This window comes from Mchenga conophoros, linkage group LG22 (genome assembly GCF_057382185.1).
Source record: "Mchenga conophoros isolate Kocher_MC1m ecotype Shallow Benthic linkage group LG22, M_conophoros_male_GT1.1, whole genome shotgun sequence".
Taxonomy (NCBI): domain Eukaryota; kingdom Metazoa; phylum Chordata; class Actinopteri; order Cichliformes; family Cichlidae; genus Mchenga; species Mchenga conophoros.
The window spans coordinates 12,805,775-12,827,538 of NC_140546.1; the positions used below are offsets into that span (position 1 = coordinate 12,805,775).

A 21,764-nucleotide genomic window follows, 5' to 3' on the forward strand; every position below is an offset into this window, starting at 1 on the left:
ACCATGTTTTCTTTTTACAGGCGTAATGTGAAGGACGTTATTCCTTTCTTTCAAACGGATGGTGACTTTGTCTATTGAGCTGATGCTGAAGGTCTTTTGGGTGCAGTGGGTTTTCAGTACGAGGCAGACGAGTGGAGTCTGTTCACTGACAGCTCAAAGCAAGCATATAATATGCCCTGTAATGGTAGTCACTTTGCATCTGTGCCAGTTCTGTCCAGCTAAAAGAAACCTAAGGTAATTGTGTTTGAGAATAATATACAATATAATATACTATAATATACAATGAACACACATCGATCATTTGTGAAAAAAAATGTACATTTCTACTGTAATCTAGAAAACAGTAGAAATGTTATTTTGTTCAATTCTTCCCAGTTCTTCTCTCCATATTAAAATGCTAACATATCATGTTGTAATTGGAAATTTAGTGTTGCAGTTCAGTTACAACCTTTATCTAAGTACCATATACAATTAAATTGTTACATCTTAATGTAGAATTAGAGGAAGATCACGAGCTTAAGCCTTGTAAAATGGCCACTAAAAATGGAAATACAGCACATCCTGGGCCTTCTGACCTCAGGAAATCACACGATAGGGTGGGGCTAGGTTTCACAGCCAACTCATCTGAAACCTTGGCTGATTGTGACTTAAAACCTGTTTTCACACCTTGGCTCATGTGATTAGGTAGAGGATCAATGGGGGTCCATGACCCTCTTGGGGACACTCCCATAGGGCATAAAATCTGGGACTCTTCACCATTTGACCTCAGAACTGAAGAAGCTTCTGGGATGAGAGGTGAAACATCTTCGAGCAACTTAAAGAAGTCCAGACGCTTTTCTTTCCAAACTCCTTAGACTACAGTACACGATTAAACTGTAACTTCCACCACAAGGGATAAGCTTATTATTAGGTAACCCAGAGCTATGAAGTGATCCCTGAATATTTCTTTTTATTACACATGATAGTGATTAGGTCGGCTGTAGGTATATTATATATTGTTTTGATTCAAACACTTGAATCAAGCAACATCTGGATTCTTAAAAGTTCTTATTGTCTGTAATTGGTTTGTTGCTATGTACTGGTGTGTGATTTATGTTTACATGGTGTTGTGCCTCATGGCTGGCATTGCACACAGACTTGTTTTATTCCAGCAAACATTGGCTTTAGCTAAAAGCCAGGGGACTCATCTGCGATGAGAAATGGCACAAAATAACCCAAATAGTAATGACACTATTGGGGATGATGCCATTTGCACTGCGTACGAGGTCTATCTATTTCATCTTTGGAAAGGCATTTTGTTTGGATGCAATAGCTAACTGCTCTTATCAGACAAGGTTGTTAAAACTGGTGGAAGAAGAGCACAAACAAAGCCTGTTAAAGTCAGAGTCAGCTGCATATAGAAAAACACAGCCCCTTCCCACCATTAGGAGACATTGCCATTCCTTTTCTCGGAAGGAATATCAGGCACTCCAAGTGTAATGTCAAATTAAGTATTTCAGAGATGAACAATACAATGTACAATGGAATTGTGATGTTAATATAGAAAATAACCCAGGTGTCATAAGGAGGAATGGTCCAATACTGACTGCAACTTGGACATTGTCACAAAGTCAAGTTCCAAACCCACAATGTTACCGATACTGCAGACCAATTTACTGAGTCTGTTGGTGTCCACTACTCTCAGGTTCCTTCCAAGCACACCACAGCATAGATAGCACTGATAGCACTGACCACAACTGACTGATATAACATCCTGAGCATCGTCCTGTAGATGTTAAAGGACCTCAGTCATCTCAGAAAATAGCAATGGTGATAGTAGAGATGACCCTTCTTGTAGAAGGCTTCTGTGATTTAAATGAAGTCCAGTTCATTGCCATTGTAAACACTGAGGTATTGTAATTGTCTACTGTCCCCACAAAGACACCCATAGATGGAAACAGAGGCTTCCAGTCTTCTATTCCTCTTCATGTCCACAACCAGTTCCTTAGTTTTTGCCACGTTAAGTTGAGGATGGTTTTGCTTGCACCATGTAACAAAGTTGTAGCCCTGTACTCTTCCCTGTCATCCTCTCTGACACATCCCATGACTGCAGACTCATCAGAAAACTTCTCAAGGCGTCAGCTCTCTGTCCAGTAGCTACACTCAGTGGTGTATAGGGTGAAGATGAATGGTGAAAAGATTTACCTCTGTGGGGTCCTCTGTTGTTGACTACGCTGTCCAATGCAGGTGAACATACTGTGGTCCACCACTGGGCACGTAGTCAAATTGGGTGGGATCACCCAGAGAAGGCCTGACGGTGTTGAAGGCACTGAAAAAGTAAAAATAACATGATTCTCAACGTGCTGGATGGCTTGTCCAGGTGGGTGTAGATATGGTTGAGCAGGTAAAGGATGGTGTTCTCAACTCCAAGTTGGGACTAGTAGGCAAACTGGAGTGGGCAGCCTATTTGCCGGAGCTGGTGCAGGATGAGTGACGACTCCCCATGGTCTTCATGGTCTTCATAATGTGTCATGTAAGTTCCATGGGTTTGTTGTCCTTACGGCCAATGGGATGTCCCGTTTTTAACACAGGGATGAGGTTCTCAGTCATCCGGGTCATTGCAGTTTAAGGAGCTTGGAAGGAAAAGTATCTGGACTTCCTTTAGTTTCTTGAAGATATTTCACCTCTTATCCGAGACGCTTATTCAGTTCTAAGGTCAAATGGTGGGAAGCCCCAGAGTTTTTTTTAGGTATGAGGCATGTCACTTGCCCCTCCCTTCCTTCCCTCCCCATCTCCAGCTGCCTCCCTCTTCCCGCTCCACCACAACCACCCACACATGCAGGGCCTTGGAGTAGGGGTGTGTCACCAGGGTGCAGAGGAGGCTACCCCCCCCTCTGTCCCCTTCTGGCTGCCTCTGCCTCAATTTTATCCCACAACTTAGACATTCACATTACTCACACTCTCATTACACATACATATAGGATCTTGGGGGTGGGCACGATACACGGAATCCAAATTACCATCAGGATGTACACCTCACCCCTGGCGTCGTTGCCCACCTCTCAAGGAGGAGGAGTTGGCCGACTGCGGTCTGGAGTGTGGGGCCTCCCTGCTGCTGCGGAGTCGGGGCGGTCTGCCTCTCCCCACTGCAGGGAAAAGGGTAACACCACCTGGGTCTGGGTGCAGTTCCCCCCTCCAGGGGCAAGGGTACCTAGACCCGGTTCGTAGAGTACGCTTGGGGAGTGTGATCGTGTGCACAGCGTCTCTTTATGTCTGTCTCCACGTTGGTTGAGTGTGAAGTAAGTGCATATGAGAGCATGAGGGTGGGAATGGATGTTTGTATCTGTGTGTGCCTGTATGTCTGTGTCTATATGTCAGGTTGGGTGTCAGGTGCCACCTCTCTGGGGACATCTTAGGCCCTCCAAGGTTTGGAGGCCTATCTCCCCCTACCACCACTTCCCCAGACATCGGTGCGTTGGTGGTTCTTTGTGTCCGGGGATGGGCGTCCAGGTACACACCGGCTCACTCCTTGGCGGCCGCTTATCGGGGCCTGAAGCCTGGGGCTCGCTCGGGCCACTTCGGAGGTGGGGTGCCCCCGGCCTCTCGGCCTGGGGCTCGGTCACTCAGGCACGGCTGGCTGCCGGCAGAGCTCACAGGCGCGTCACTGCAACCCCCCCTGGCTTCTGCTCCGCGGCTGCTGAGTGAGCCCTCATCTGGGACTCTCCTCAGCTCTTTCTGGGACAGTGGCGCGGCTGCCCCTCTGTTGGTCTTCCTTGGTCTCTTGTGTTCTGGGGGCCTCTGGATGTCTGGAGTTTTGATCTCCTCCATACCTGCTTCATGCCCTGGAGGACGGGGCTGTGGCCCCCCCACACCCTCTAGCAGATCATTACATGAAGGAACCTTTTAAAAAAACAAGCGCGTCCATGCTCACAGGTGTACACACGGGTGATCACACCCACAAACTACACCCTTTTTGGCTCCTACCTCAAAGCACACTGTGTTCTGTTGATCTTATGTGCTGCACAATAATGTTTAATATTTAGTATTTACTGTCATATTCCCATATATCATTGTGATGTTGTTTATTCTATTACTCTTGTTTTCTTCTGCTTGTTTTCTTTTTTCTTTCTCAGCAGGTGATCCAGGTGATCGATATATGCATTTCTTTTTTTCTTTTTTCTGCCCATTCTGTTGGTTTTTGTCTTTTGCCCTTCTCCCCCGTCCCTCTTCTCAACTGTTTCTCTTTCCCTCTTTCTTTCTCCCCTTCTTTCCCCCAGTCAAGTCTGTCCCGTATTCAGTAAGTGAAAATAAAATAAACAATAAAAGGTGAATCAAATGGACCATTATGGCAAGGCTGGGATGGTCAATTTGGTAAAGTAAATCCGTTGGGCATCTTTCTTTGCCTTTAGACAACAATTCTGATGGCAAAAGAGCCAAACGGGACAGGCAAAGAAGTAAAAAAAAAAGAAAAAAGAAAAAAAAAGGTATGAGGCATGACCTCTTCCACAGCATGGGCCAGGCCTTGAATATGCTTTTCTATTGCCATCATTTATCTCCACTGTTGTCTTCGTCCCTTGTCTTACTATCTCATGTTTACATTTGAACTTCCTGTTCTCAGTCTTTGTCCACTTTATCTCCATTTTTTATCCTGTGTGTTCACTCAGTATCACCTGAGGATTCACAAAAGAAATCAAAGATATGAAGGGAAGCTGATGACTTCTTTCTTCCACATTTCCCTCCCATGAACAGTCATTTGAATCAAACAGCTCTTTAGCTTCTATCCAGGACATGAAGTGAGAGAAAAGGGCTGGCCCAAGTTTCTCTTGGAATGCGTGCCGCTCTCCTAGAGCGACAGAAACCTCGGTGGTGCCAAGTACGCAGCTCTAACTGCTACCAGATGTACAATTATAACCACTTACAACCACCAGGGCCTGTTTGGTGGGCAAAAAAGGGAGATAAAGTACTTGGCAAAATAATGAACAATCTGCAGAAATATTTATCTGTTTCAGCTTTAAACTATTTCTTTATTATGGGCATTTTATTGCCTCTGAGATGCAGATTGTGTGTTCTGAACCACACAAAACCACTGCAGAAGTTACCATGTTTTATAAGCTAATTATAGACCAAACACACACACTGAACAAGTGAGGGTGTATTGATTTTCCTCCAGCTCATTATTGAGGGAAATGGAATGAGTCAGATTTTTTTACAAAAAGGGGGGGAAAAATCTAAATACATTACTAACTTGTTCTGTTTGTTGCCTTTTGAGGGTATAATGTTCATTCAAGTTGACATATGGTTTGCTGAGCATGACAGGGAGTATAAAACATCATCTTTCTTGATTCTGCCCTGCCTGAACTGTACTTCATGGGAACTGGAAGAGATATGGGAAAAAAAGCATTTGTTTGAGGAGCCTTTTTTTGGAAAGTCAATTTTATTTCTTAATTTGTGAATTTCTAAGCACTAATGTGATGTCCCAGGTATGATAAAATCAGAAAAGTCAGTCAAGATTAATTTTTATTTTTTCTTTGGACAAGTTTTGCAGCAACACACTTGAGCTAAAGGTGCTTGTTCTAGAAACAAAGCCAAGTTGTTGTATTGGCTGCATAAGGAAAACCAAATGTAGTATCACATACTGGCCATTTTATTAGGCACAGTTGTTCAAGTAGTCGTTAACACGAATATCTAATCACATGGCAGTAACTTAGTGCCTGTAAGGATGTAGACATGGTTAAGATGACCTGCTGAAGTTCAAAATGAAGAATGGTGCTTTCAGGTAATTTGAACTTGCAACGGCTGTTGGAGCCAGATGGGCTGGTCTGAGTATTTTAGAAACTTTTAATCTGCTTGGATTTTCCGACACAACCATATCATTATAGACAGTGGTCCAAAAAAGAGAAAACATTCAGTGAGTGTCGATTCTCTGGGTGTAAATGCACAACTGATAACAGAGGTCAGAGGAGAATGGTCATACTGCTTTGAGGTGCAAGATAATTTAAATTCTCACTTCTCACAACCAAGGTATGCAGAAGAGCATCTCAAATAGTATCCACAGTATACTAACACCCAATGGCTGCTTCCAGCAGGCTAGTGCATCATGTCACAAAACTCAGATTATCTCAGTCAATGAATTCACTGTACCCAAATGGCCTTCACTGTCACCAGATCTCAATCCAGTAAATCACCTTTGGGATGAGGTGGAATGGGAGATTTGCATCATATTTCAAGGACATATTGTAATAGAGTGCTACGCCATTACTATATGTCCTTGAGCAAGATCCTGAATCCTCATGCCGCATTGCTCATGATGCATCCATAGGTGTGTAAGTCTGCATTTGATGCGAGCACACCACAACAAGTCTGCATTAGATTAGATGTGCTTATATCTAATCATGCACCTATAGCATAAAGCATGTGTGAATGCATGAATGTGCCTTTTTCACATGTCTTTCCATTTACTACTTATGTTTTCTTCATTTTAATTGGTCAGTCAACTTTTTAGTGTCTCACAGTCTCTTTCCTGTCATCAATAACACACAAAGACACCACTAAGAGCTGTATGTATGCACCTCAGGCTTTTCATTTATTCTACACAGGATGAGTTATACCAGGTTAATAGAACTAAATTAACAAAAGGCTCTAATACACACAGTCAGCTTTGCTGTTTCCGGCTATTATTTTTCTGGCACCAAATATAACAGTGAGTGCCCTCCGTCCGTATACTCTTTCTGGAGGAAATGATGACACATCATTGGGCTAAATGGAGATGATGATGAGTAATATGACAAATAAACTATTTTGGTAGCTCATTTTATCATCACAACCAAATCCAAAATACTATAAGACCAGGTCAGATACATTTTCCTGTTTTACTAGACTTGCAACATTGTCTGAATTACTCACATTCATCTGCTTCACAACAACTGCCTGTTTCACCAACAGGCTTCCCGCTGGTGGTGCGTGCTGTGCAGTTTATAGCAACAAATCACTTCAATACAGCATCTCAGTATAAGTTTAAAATGGTAAATGAACTGATTCTCATATACCAGTTTTCTACTCTAGTCAAGCATTCAAAGTACTTTATACAGCATGTCTTATTCGCACATTCACACACATTCATATAAGCCCTTTTTTTCTATGCCTAAGTGCTTTCTGTCTAACATTCACACACATTCACACTCTGTCGAATGCATCGGAGAGCAACTTGTGGTTCAGTATCTTGCCCGAGGATTCTTTGGCACGCAGACTGGAGCAGTCGGGGGATTAGACAACCAACCTTCCCATTAGTAGCTAACCTCTCTACCTCCAGAGCTACAGTAACCCCAGAAAAAAGAACGAGGATAATGTACTTTTCATGGTATTTTGGTAAAATGCCATACCGCCTGAGGTTAGCTTCTAAGGTTATCATTCAGAAATGGCAAAATAAACACCATGCCTGTATCTTTTTTCCTTTTTTGCATAAATCATTACTGCATCCTCATGTGAACAGCTTCAGTATCTTCAGAAATCCATCACCTGAGAGGTTAGCCATAAGGATTGCTAAGCTGTGATTGGAAAATTGCTATTCAAGGGATGGCTTTAGCAAACTCTCAATTCACAATGATCATCAGACCGTCCTGGCCACAATTTGATAACACAGTGTAATAGTATTAGTCTAAGATCTCCCATCTTCACACATGTAATTATACTCTGCCTGTGTGGTCCACTTGCTGATTTTCCTACCTGCAGAAACATTGGTTTGGGTGAGTCATTGTTACTAGTGAAAGGACATTAATCATGCATGTACACAGACTTATGTTTTTTGTAATAATAAAGAATCCCCCACAGCGCTCTATGCGGCAAGATATAATGTTCTTCTTCTCTGGGAGCACAGTCGATACGCTCATCTTGCCAGATCATTTTGAGCCCATTTAGAGTTTAGAAAATGGAGATCAGTATGCCTATATTTCTTATGTTAATTACAGTTTTCCACGATTTAGGCTTTTCCAAATTCTGCTTTAACCATGTAACAATACCCTGTCTGTAGAATGATGGAAAATTCTCCAAGCACCACTACATTCCCGTTCATTCAGTTCAGGGAGTTAGCCCTCAATCAAATACAGTTTTGACAGAATAAATGTGCTGTCTGTCGGCCACAGGGTAAAATACATACAGACGACTACCTCAGCTACAAAAAGCAGGGCTATGCAAGCAAATAAAAAGCTGACTGAGCCAGACTGTGGCTCACAGGTGTGCGACAGTGTATATAAAACGTGGACAGCGTGTTATTACAGGTGTGTAACCACATGTTGACATACCCTCCCTCCTCTGCTGACAGCTTGTTATATGGTTCAGTCTCCTCTGACCCTCAAGGCTTGGTGAACACTTTAACTAGTCACTGTAACCTCATCGTTGCAGAGCATGACACCGTGATATAGTCTCTGTTTTGTGGTTACGAGTGTAATGACTGAAAGAGGCTCACGGGACATGGCAGTTGATCCTAAATCACCAGAGTGAGAGGTGTGATAAATATGAATAAAGGCTCAGTTTTTTAAGGCCTCCACAGAAAAAGAAAAACATTCCATAACATACTGACTTTACAAATTCTTATTTTGTCTTAGAAGAAGCTATGCAAAATGCAACATTCTCTCTTTAAAAGTGGACCGCTTTTTTTGTCGTTGTTTCTTGATGCAGATTTAAAACAGTAATTGAGGTCAGAAACTCCAGCAGTCGGATGGAGTATAAACCTCCAGCAAGTGATGACAAAATTACTTTTTTCCAAATTGCTGACCATGGTTTGAAAGGGTATCAGTGATCCTCTCAGAAGCACAAGTGCTGCTACCTACACTTTATAGCTTATGTGAGCAAAATGAGTAATTATTTGATGCTAAACAGGAAACTGCGTAGAAAAAGATATGAGTGGGGAAAACCCCCCCTAGCCCTCAAACTGCAAAGAATAGCAGAAGCATCTTTTCTGGCCATACAACTTGCAGGCTGCCATAGTTTTGAGTTATCTTCTGGCTAATGGATAATGCATTGCTTTAGATGGAGAGGCTCTTGAGGGATGACTGTTATCAGGAAAGGCAGCCCAGAAACTTTACCAGCAGCACAAATCGTTGTGTGCCTCAACTTTCGGTCTTTTACCCAGGCTAATCTGCCATTTTTTGGTTAGGTTTAGGGATTAGAGATATACTAATACTTGTAATTACATGTTGTAACTGTATTTTTTACACTGTTGTCAGTTTTACTTCCTGTTTTTAGAAGTTTTCCCCCTCTTCTGGTTCTTTTTTGTTGTCTACCCTGTCCTTGTTAGTTTATGTTTAATCTGCAAGACTTGTTCCCCACTGTGTACAATATACAAGGTGTTATTTGTGGCAAAAAACCCCCCAAATAAATATATAATAAATAAAAAGAAATTCTCTTAAGGAACCAGACTGGCCCTTTATATTCTGAATCATATTTACAAGAATATTTTGACATAAAAACAATATTATGCACAATATTCTCAGTCTTTAATCCAGGTAAATGCAATAAAACAAACAGTCTAACGCTGCAGAATTAAATCTCCCTGCTCAACTTCCACTTCCACTTTGGATGACTATTTTGCCCAGCGGTAACACTGAACTTCAGCATTTACTGTAATATGAAATAACATCAGAATGTAAATGCACAAAATTAAACCAGTTTCAGTTCATAAAATAATAAATAAAAAGTCTGTTACAGTAAATTCAAAAGAAAACAGTTTTTGCTTAGATGCTTTTCCTGCTTTGCTGTGGAGCATCATCTCCAGCGTGTCACCCCTCTGTCAACCACATCTGAAAATCTCCAGACAGGGAATGAGGCACCCTGTTCATTTACTGACATCAACGGTGCCTTTGTGAGTTTGAGAATCCATAAATATGTGATTTGGCTTTTTTGTGCATTTTCAACCTTTCCACACGATGGTCAGATTGGGATTAATTTTTCACAGGAGTGTTCATCACAGAAGCTGCTCCATGCCCAGTGAACCTTTACAGCAAGCTATGTCTTTCCAACAGCTGGAAGTGAGACCTTGTGCATAAGTGACACTCAAAAGTGTTTATGGGGGCTTTCATTGGTCTCCTCGAAATGTGATGATTTGCATTTCTCTTTTATTTAATTAGTGGTAGTTTTCATTCTAAAATTGCACCATGATTACATTCATTCACGTTGTGTCTCTCACGTGACGTCTTTTCACCTGACGAGGTTGTGCTCCTGGTAGTCAAGTAGTGCAGTAATTTCCAGTGGTCCGTTTGATTTGATGTTTCAACTCCTTGTGTATTACTTTTTGACTGTTTTTAGATTTTTCCTGATTTTGTTGAATACCGATATCAGAGGTCCAGCCAGACTGTCTAATACTTTCTAAACCACTCAGGCCTGGCAGGTAAAGTTAACAAAACGCATTGTGTGGCCTAATGTCAGCATACCACAGTGGATGACTGGAAAAAAAAGTTTTATGTTCTGACATTTTTGTAACACAAGGAGTAAATGCAAGAAGGGAGAAACAGAAGAGAGCGATGTGAAATAATTCAAAACGAAACACTAAAAATACTGGTGGGAATATTAAAGCATAAAGGTGTTTTGACTGTTTTGGATTTGGACACCTGCGCTGACTCAATTCCACCCTGACCAATGAGGCCTAGCCCTCTGTTGATCTGAGACATCCAGCAGTGTGGAGACGGGTTAATTCTGCATATTGCTAGTACCACCGATATCCCAGCATCCATTCATCCATTTTCTTAAGCAGTAGTCTGTAAAGGCAGGGTTTACCCTGGACAGGCTGCCAGATATTACACAGAGTCAGCCAATAATTCACACTCACGTGCACATCTTTGGCCATATTAGAATTGACAGAAGACTGTGGGAGGAAACAATATAATAGCAGTGACAGGCAAATTATTTTACCAATTTGTTCAGTCTGTTCAGGCAAGAGTCTGTAATACCCATAGGAAAAAAATAATTTTTTTATCCTAATACTCATTTATGTTGGAAATATGAAATGAAAACCTGACATTAGATTAAAAAAAAGGTCCTTGGAATGAATAATTGAAGGGAAAAAGATAAACAGCTTTAAACAGAGAGAGAAATGCCACCATATTAGTAGATATTGTGTGTAAATTTTGGCATGATTAGGTCATATAAAACTAGCTCCAACTGTAGCTTCCAAAAAATTGTGGCACAGATTAAAAGTTTCTGTGACCCATTTGAAACTGTATTTGCACATTTTGAGTGGACTTCTTCACACAACAGTGTAATCCAGTACTTAAATCTGTTGTCAAATGCTGCATGAGCTGGTTGTACGAATGCTAACTCGAGAGGGCTACCATGAGAACCCAAGTCCATCTGTCTCTGAGTAAATTTGGCCTGTGAAGGTATTTGTGGCATTTGCTGCTATCTGCTTGAGTTGACGCTATCTAAATTTTCCTTTTCTGCTTCCAGCCTGGAGGGAAAATAATGCTACAAACTGACACTTCTGTCTCACCAGGGTGGTCTAAGAACAAGTATTTGACACCAAAAACTAAAAACCTTGAAATGCTGAGTGTTTTCTTCTACCATGCTTCAGTCACAGTGTGAATATGATCTACACTGTGTCAGTAGAAGTGACATTAAATATTGGTATTTTTGAAGCTTGATCCAAGCAGCACTAACATACTAAAATTAATTAATAAGTATTCATAATATAAAATGTCCCTTTGGGAATACCGTTGATGCTTGGTTATAATATCTACTAAAACTCATTAACTCACAAAACACCATCTTTGTGGTATTTGTAACACTTTCAGTGTCAATTAACTCTCCCTTGCAAAAATGTAAGAATAAATCATGGTGATTTTTATTATCATTAATTGCCCATATTTGTCTTGTAATTTATTTCATGACACATTTCCCTGAGACAGAAGATACAGCAGATTATTTTTACATTAGAAGAGAGCTGATTTAAAAGACTCTGCAGCTCTGGCCTGAAAAGTTAAGTCTTAAAAACACATATAAAGTCCTTTCAGAGGGTTCTCTTTAAAAAAAGAGAGAGAAAGAAAAGGAAAAGCATGAATGTTAGCTACTGGGAAAGAAACTTTTGCTTTTTTGTTTTTTGATTATTTTTGGTAATTAATGGCACTGAAGACCTCTGTCACACAGACCTTCAGACTGGTTGGGACCCCCTAGGAACCTCTGGTCATGTATTCAATGACCAGTTGATGAGTGGTTGATGGAGGCCGCTGCCAGGTGAAATTAGTCACGACCAAGGTGCTTTACCAATGACCTCTCTTCGATTGCTTTGGTTCCTAGCAGACTGCCTATAGTTTGCTTGCAAGTCATCGATTTGTCTGTGTTGTTAGTGAAACTTAAAAAAAATGAAACTGGAAATGGAAAAGATTTACTTTCAGACTAAAAGCATGCCTTACAGCAACAACCAACTCATTTCCAAGAGGCCCATTTTTTATCTTTGAAGTTGAACATTCTCCGCTTCTGGTTTGTGTCACAATTTTCACAGATACACAAATGTTAGGCAAGAGGTTTGCAAGCGTTTTCAAACACGTTGGTGTCTTCAATGCAAACTACTGAAAACCAAGGCAACCTACTGATGACCAAAACAACTGCCATGAGTGCAGCACTGTACATCTCTTTGCAAACAGTTTCACTCTAACAACTGCCGGCAACCACTTGCTAGTCTTTTGAAGAATAAATACTTTTCCCTAGCAACTGGTGGTTGCCATTGTGGTCACTGTGAATGATACTTTCAGTTTCACAGTGACTGCCAGCAACCTCCACCAACCACTTCCCACCTGATTCAGCAACCTCGATGGTCGCTGGCTCGCCTCTATGACTGTGTGACTGGGATCTTAATTACCAAACTAGGGACAGGTGTAAAACTCCCATGGTTCAAAAATTCACAATTAATAGCCTAAAGCAAAAATCAAACTTGTTTGCAGGTGGCAGAGCCATGGTGGTCTGCAAGAAAAATGCTTTTTGGTTCACAGGGGATCTTTCCCTTGTGTTCACTGGAGAAACCAGTGAGAAGACCACACCATGTCAAACTGTATTTAATTTAGTGAGAAATCAAGGTCTCACTATGAAAAATGATGGTCAAGTGGGATATTTGATGCTGTTGACAGCATAGGACTAACATTCACATTTATGTACCTTATACAACATAAATCCTTCCATCAAACACTGCAGTCAGTTCTTACAGTATTGTACGTTTGTAACCTAAGATGATAAATGGAAACAAAAGCTCCTAAACTCCATCATATAATTTGTTACACCTAAATATTGATGTGTTATTTTGACACTCAGCAATATGCCATATGTTATGCTGAAAAGCATATGACAAAAAGGCAGCAACCTGTGAATTGAACTGTCAGCATTTTCATTCATTTGTAGTCGAGTATGAATAGAAAGCTTAGAGCTGAAAAACTGTTTCCACCTTCAGCTTTTTTAATAGAATATATTTACAGGTTACATACATATCTTCTGCCACAAAATCGAAAGAGTTTTGGATGCGGAGAAATGATGAGTAAAAATTTCAGGTTACAACGCTTTAATTCATGTTGTTTCCCCTCCTTCGAAAGAAAGCTCGTCTAGCAGTTTCTGGCAGGAATTGAATTTCCACTGATTGTGCACCTCCTGTGACATGCTGGTGGTAACTAGAATTTTAGGAAAAACCACAACGCAAGGTATGGGGTCAAGAATGATCATATAAGCAACTCCCTCTCGGTATAAATACTGGTGGTTATTTTTGGCAGATTGCTGCAGAAAACAACAGAATATTCAGCCATATTTAGAGATACTGACCAATAACCCACACAAAATTAAAACATATGACATGTAGAATTCATGTCTGCACAGAATGATTTCTACACATTTTACTTTACAAAGTCTATTCAGATGACTTGCATGTAGAATCGTCTGCTTTTCATGGAGGGAAGGATGTTATTTCAGTGAAAACGTTCTCAAAACCTGGGACCTGGCAGTTTGTTCTCCCATTTTAGCCTGCTTCAGCGTGTGTGGTTTTTCATGTTAAGAAAGACCACATTCACTGGTCTACAGGTGCACCATGAAGAGTTTAAACTTTGTCAGTTTATGAGAATGTGTTTTATAGAACTGGAAAGAGGACAATAAAAACCACTGCAGGGCTGGACTGGAAATAAACAGTGCCACATACCAGTGTGATCAACACACTTACTAGACCAAAATCATAGTCCGTTTAGCCTGGTCTGCTCTTTCTCGCTGTCAGTTTTTCTCCCTTTTTCTTTCTCTCAGCAGTGTCGACAGTAAGTGGGATGTTTTCCTTCCAGCCCTGGGGTTACCTTGGCAACTCAAAGAAAAGAAACGTGCTCAGAGGCTGTGCAAATTGAGGCGTAGGCCGAATTCTTTCCTTTACAAGCCGTAGGGTCCATGTCAAAGCCAGCCGGCCAGCCAGCAACCTAGCCAGCCACATGTCAAGAGACACCATCCAAGGCTTGTCTCCGGTGAGGGATCTCAAAAAGAAGAGCCGTGGCTGCTCAGATCCTCAGGCAGACTGTCAGTGGGTGCAGCTACAGGAAAAGTAAATGTGAAGTATCAAATCTCAGGCGGAACCAGCTGGCAAAACACCATGACAAATCTTTAAGCCTACATCACTCTCCTCTTAGACTTCCATTTACCAGACAGCAATATCAGTCATCACTTTTCCACCACAAACAGCTTTTAAAGAAACTTCTACTACAAAAACACGCAAGCACCCGTAGCAAGAGAGCTATTGTGTGATGACATGACTCCAGAAGTTTAGCTTTTATCACACTTTGCATTTAATACTTTTGAAATGGTCAAAGTGCAGAATGAATGACGAGACTAGATTTATTTTCTTTGGAGTCTCAAGTTTCCCTACCTTGCCTGGAACACACAGTCATAACCCGTTCATACACCCTGAAGACCAGAATCCTTTTTTTTTAGAGTTAGATTTTTAACCAAGAATGTGATCTTAACCAAATGTTTCTAAAACAGAAACTATTGTAAATAGCACATTTTATTGGGGAGTGTACTCAGCTGCAGATGAAAGTGTTTAGTGTTTAGCATAGAGTTTAGAAAAGTGACTCAGTGCAACAACTGCTTTTAGTAAAGCTGTATTAAAGCTGCTGTTAGCGTTTTTCAGAGTGACTGAGCTCTTGACCATGACACACAGGAACACTGGTAATTTTAGCCTGACTGACAATTACGTGATGGTTTGCCTGCAAAAATAAACTGGAACATTCAAATGTATGACAGCAAAAATACTTTACCCTGTCTCCAAGAAACCTTCTTTGCCTGGCCTTAATTGCATTTATCTATGCATTTAGCTGGTTAAATATAAAGACAGTGGGCAGCAACTTTAGGGGACAACATGGTGCATTTCCCATTAAAATAAGCTATTACAATCTGATAATGCTGCTTTTAACTTTTACTAACCACTTTTGCAGATATTTGGAGAGCTCTGTGATTTATAGCTGAGTAACACTGGAGTAAAAATAGAATGGCAACCCCCTTGCAACTTGGAAAAACTGGTAGTTGTTTGGTGATTTCGTTGAATCTTTTAGCATTCGGCAACCTAGTGGTTTAGCATGCAACACCCTCAACTTCTGGGTGACCACTTTTGATTGAAAGGTATTTAAACAGGTTGCTGGATGGGAGGCAATCTGTCTTCAAACAATTGCAGACTCTCTAATAACTGCTGTGCAATTTATAGACACAGACAGATTGCACGTTGCAAAGACTCTGAGTGAGTCTGGATCAATAAGTGCAGCTCATCTGGGAAGGGTCTCTTTGCAGCAAGCGACTCGACACGTCTGGTTGCCAACTGCTTGCTTTCTGTTTTCTATTGTAAGTGAGGTTGCCGAGTGCCTATTCAGTTTGCAGTCAAATTTGCATCATGTAGCAACCGCCTCACTGTTTGTGGAGGAACGTCTGAATTTATGTCTCAAATCTATAAGGTTCTGACTGGACTCTGAATGTAAGTAGTTAATGTAAAGTTGCGAACAACAGATTTGGAACTTTCCCCAATTTATCACTGTTAATCAGAATATTAACACAACTATTGGATCTAATTGGCAACTTGACCTCATTCAGTTGGAAGCAGATGGCAGACTGACTACATGTTATTGCTGTTTTATCACTGTGTCGATGGTGTAAAGACAGACCTGATTCTTGTCTTTGAAGAATTCATTTCGATAGCAACGAAATTGCAACTTCATTGCACATAGTTGCAATAATTGCCATGGTTTCACAAACTCTGACCACTGCTTTCCCAGGTGTGACTATAGCATAAAACCTCTACATTGATACATACACTACACAACAGCTACTTTATTGAGAAATACATCTGGTTGGAATTGAATAGAACTAATTGAATAAAGATAAGCTTTTAGCTCATTGCTACAAGCATTTAGGGTTTTTTCACTGTTTTTGCTGCTGAAGAATATCTTCTTTGTTCAATATTTCATGCCACTAAGCATCATGTAGCATGACAAATATATAAATATACAAACATGCTGTGTAATAGTATTTAGTGCTTCTGAAATATTCAGCTGAGGTGTTTCACATACAGAATGTCACTTTTTGCCCCACAACATCTGAACTAACCAAAGGCCTGAAAAAGTGGGCAAAAATCTTAAATCATTGATAATCACTCAACATTAAACACAAATTGCCTTTCCGTTTCATAACAGCTCTCCGCCGGCTTTAATTTATAATTCCTTGATCCGTCTCTGTCCCAGAAATCAACTTCCCATCCTGATTGGCTGCCTCTCTTTAGCGCTCCCTAAACGCACATATTAACCGTGACGGAGGCTGATGAGGGTGTTCTCCACCTGTCGCACTATTTAACGATAATTGCCTCTATTTTTCTTTTCTCCTCTTTTAAATAAGCCACTAAGGTATTATTTTAGCCAACATCCTAATTTAATTTCATCCCCCTCAGAGCAATTTAGAAAGATGACTGAGACTGACTTTTTTTTCCTACAATTTCACTCACCCCTTTCCACTCTTCACTGCCTTGCCGTTCTATTTCCACTATCCAAATGGAATACCAGCGCCACATGCATTTTTAAAAAGAGCAGAGGGATGTTGGAAGCTCTGCTTTTGTGTGTACTGCATATGCATGTACTTGTGTAAGAGTACTGCTCGTGGTTTTTGTCTGTAAAGGAAAAACACTGACAAAATAGGCCAAAGGACCGTATCATCTAGGCTTTTTATACTCAGTTTTTGTATATCAGTGTTACTTCTGTCAGTGCACGTGTCAGAATGAGTGTGTAATGTAAGCTGGCACAGAAATGTTGAGTGTGGAATGATGACATTCACACAACCCGACATCCTGTATGTCAGATCATCCTGACCTCACCACTGTGAATAAACATACGGGTTTATTGTGCGTTCTTGCAAAGTCATCTTGCCATATGTCATCATCTTTCAAATCATCATGGAATAAATTGCTTCATACTGAAAACAGGAAGAAAAGGACATGCTTTCAGTGCAAAAAACTTGCCACCGATATGCCTTAAAAAACATCTTTATTTTGCTTTCAGTGTCATCTTCCCCCACAAAAGGCTGTGGGGGGATGAGCTGGGAACAGACATTCAAAGCAGTTGTGGGAAATTTTAAGATGACTGTTGAATACAGGAAATTTAAAGTTTCAATAGCACTTTGTAATATTGCCCTTAAACTAAGGGTGAAATTCCCCCGCATTTAGAATGAAATGCCGATGTGATTTTTGTTAAATTAGGGTCTCATCAAATCCCTTGAAAATTCTTGCCATAGGTTTTTTTTATTTACAGGAGAGAAACATGTAAGCTAAATACTGATCAGTTAAATGAGTTAAATACTGATTACTGTATAGTTACAGTATAGTAAAGTATTACAGTAAAATACAGTATAGTTAATTCTGACTTACAGTAGAAGTTCTTTGTTTTTCCTGTAAAAGTGTGAATTGAAGTGTTCTTACATAAGTCACTTTAGAACCTTTAAATCACATCCAAGTTTTACAAAAATGTTACAGTACATCTGAAGAAATGACACACTTAGTTACTGGCTGTATGAAATTGTAAAGTGTTATTACACTTGGGGTGGGACTAAAGTCTAAAGATGAGTTACACTGAATAAAGTTTTTAAATGAATGATAAAGCTGTTTTGTGTTTTACTGTTTTGTCATAAACCCATCAGGTATACATTGTGAGTACTTAACACACACCTGAATGATCCAACCTGTCACAACTTCTGTTTGTTGAGTGGTCAGGGTAGTCACTCATGCTGATGATCAGTTAATCATGTCTATTTCATGAGCAGTCTCTGGCTCCTACTTACTTATGGAAGCAGTAAGGATGTACTCATATTTTAACAGGAAGACACAACAGCCAGTGAAAATGTTCTTTTTCAAAGGACTTTATTTTGTCCTGTTTCATTTTCTCTGTCTCTCTTTATATGATGTGTACTTGGAATGTTTATATAAATTTGGCTTGACTGAAAGTTTCATAGAAATATTGCATTTATATAACTTCACATACATAGTGATAACAGTGTGTATTGTGTGTTACATTTACTTCCTGTTTTATTTTGTGAATAAATCATGTTTGCTGCTGCTCCTGCTGCTCTGAACTTTTCTCTGCCTTTGTGAGTGCCACTGCTATCTCAATAATTTTCCCCCTGCAACTTGTTTCAATAACAAGTTTGCTGCAGTTGTTAAAATTCTGGAACATTTTTTTCTTATTAAAAAAAAATATTCACAATCTCACAAAAATAACAACCACAAAAATTACTGTCCACTTAATCATTGCGCTTCATTGCTCAAAATGTCACTACTAGATGCAATAAATAAGACAGTTGGATCGAACGATTAGTGTTATATCTCTTCCTCTCTGTGCCCCACATGGTGTTGAGGATATGCACGGATTTGTTCCTGTTTTTCCACTTAATCATTTTAAAGTCCCTCATATTTAGATTTATTATTAGACACCACGCAGTGTAAGGTTTATGCCACAGTTGCCCTAAAGTAACAGCAAAGGTATTTACCAAAATTATGGCTTTTTGTTTCTATAATCAAATCCATCAAGAATGATATTTTAATACTGAAATGTACTATTTTACAAAAATTAAAAGAATAGCAAAGTACATCATTATTATCATTTTTATTAAAATGTTAAATTGCAGTTATTTACTTTGATTATTGGACATAAAAAACAGTTTAGCGGTTGAATTATATGCTTGATCAATTAAGTATTTGTGGTTTCTCTTTGATTCAGTTTTAATATTGTCACATATAATAATAATAATAACTAACTGAGAGGAGACAATCAAATAGTTTTAATTGTTTAATCACACGTGGCTGGCAACACTCGAATACTTTTACTTTAAGTAGGATTTTTCTGGCAGGACTTCTGCCAGAAATCAAACATAAGTGCTGCTAATTATCTACAAGTGATTTCTCTGTTAAATATCAATAAAAGAGATTTCTCTCGTGGAGGGAAGTAAACCTTAACTTTTATAGCTGGTGGTCAGCTGGGTTCATCGGGTCCCACGTCCATTAGATCGAAGCCATTTATCCTGGTAGACAATTTATCAAATACCAGAAAGCAATCAGAGTGTGTATCTGTAATTAACAGTCATCTCTCAGATTGCCTCTACACCATTAAATACCAGACCAATATCTGAGCCTTGTATCCCTATTATCCTCTTCTTGATTAAAAATGCAAATGAAGCTCCCTCTAATTACACATTAACTGACATGGAACTGGACAAAGCAGTGTGTGCCACGTGCATGTGTGTGCAGAGGCTGTATTATTGGAAGGTGGGTAATCAAACTAATGGTTTGAGTGGCGACTTGTGAGGTTTTATGATTAAATTTCAAGGAAGGACAATTAATGAAACTTTGTTAACGTCACTCAAACTTTAAAGGCTGAAATTAATCTCTGCATGTCTGCAGCTGGCATTCACGTGTCAGGTTCTTACAATTCTTTGAAAGCATTTCATCCACAGTAAGGTCTTGACAGAAATCGCCTTAACTGGATCTAATTAATCAGTCAACATATCCTTAAGAGCACCCTGCAGCTTCAGCTACATTTGATTTTTGCACATGCCATAACCCTTGTGTGATGTTAGTTTGGGTCAACTTATCAGATGCAGGTAGTGCAGTAGAACCTGTTTCTGTATAAAAGAGGCCTACTTTTACTTGTCATTTTAATTGTGTACTCCAAGAATTACCTTAATTAGAACTTTTTGCTTTCAGTAGTCAAGAAGTAAAAATTAAACAGTGTCTCGTAAGCTGTGAAACAGACAGCGTGGCATTTATTTTTTAATTGTGGAGATCATTTTGACAAAATCAAGATAAATATAGGGTAGTGTCAACAGCCGTGCTATGCTGTCAGCTAAATGAGCGGAAAGAACAGAAAGTTTTGCTGCCGCACATTCTCTGGAGACTTCGAAGGTTGCAGACATAGTCGGTTACTCCGCTGAGTGACAATCCGTAACATTTCCATTCTGCATCCTTGTGCTCCCTCTCTGATCACTTTATTCAGTAAAAACTGATTTACATATTCTACTTTTTTTTTTCTTATCTAAAAAAGTGAATTAAATGCATACTAGATGAAGCAGCAGTCATTAGCAGGCTGTTGTACTATACAGCATTGTCCTTTATTAAGATCCTTATTTTACAATTGTGACACCGTATGATAAAATCGACTTAAATGAAGGAAAAGGAAAACAGATCTGTTATATTTTGAGCTGTTTCGATGTTTAAAAGGTGAGATTTCAGGAGACAGTTTTGTCTTAACTGCAAGTCTCAAACGACATGTTACTAAACCCAGATAGATGTCTATATCAGATCAGGTGCAAACAAACGGGGTCCAGACAAGGTTGCCAGGTTAGCCACTGCAGGAAGCGCCAAGACAAAAGCTAAGTAAACTAGTCTTTACAAAAACAGATTTCAAACAAAGGCAGCTTAAATGTCACCAGGTAGATTGGGACGGTCTGGCGAGAAACCATGGCAACACCTACCTTTGATATACTCCCTGCCCGATGACTTCATTACAAACAGTTACAGGAAGTTTGAATCACACCAAGAGGCTCCGCCCCAGGGCGGAAACCACCAACAGAGCCAGCCTGGCATCTCCACCATAGAGGAGGAATGGAAGGAGGTGGAAATAAAAGAAAACTCAAACTAGTCCTGCTAAACTATAACAATATCTTTATGTTTAGTGCTGTGCAAAGGTCTGACTGCCTAGCAATTCTTTTGTTTTGCTAGAAAAATTAGAAGTATATCCAGTGATTGATTGACACATGCAAACATACATGGCAAGACAAAAATTCTAAAGTCAGTATTTGGGATGACCGCCTTTATTCTTCCACATAGCCTGAATGCTTTTAGGCAGGCTTTCTTGTAATTTCTTTAAGTTGTCCTCAAGACTAGCTCTCCAAGACACTTGAAAAAGACTCCACAGTGTTACATAGATGACTGTAGGCACTCACTACTGTATATCTCCTGACCTTCTTTTCTCCCTGTTGTCCTTCCTGGAGAATGGCTTCGGGACAGCCGTCCTTCCACTGAGATAATTCCAGATGAAGCATCAGTGAAAAGTGGATGAATCAACTGAAGTGGCTTAGAAAATGGTTGCATAGTATGACTAGACTGAAAATGAGTGAAAAAGCACCCAATGGCCAAATAAAAAAATCTGAAAGACTCTCATAAGGAATGGAGAACTATTGCTCAAGCTCAGTTAAAAAAAAAAAAAAAAAGACCAGAAAGTCTGGCTCCTTGGAAGCAAAATATGAAAAAACATAAGGAGCGGCTC

The 21,764-nt window shown here is 39.9% G+C and overlaps 1 long non-coding RNA gene across 1 annotated transcript; it reads left to right on the forward strand.

Annotated features, from left to right (window-relative positions):
- Positions 1–9,732: 9,732 nt before the first annotated feature.
- On the forward strand, positions 9,733–14,502 carry LOC146548930 (uncharacterized). Its single transcript, XR_014890570.1, has 3 exons — positions 9,733–9,835; positions 9,929–10,001; positions 14,239–14,502. It is a non-coding gene; the product is annotated as an uncharacterized LOC146548930 (long non-coding RNA).
- Positions 14,503–21,764: the final 7,262 nt, after the last annotated feature.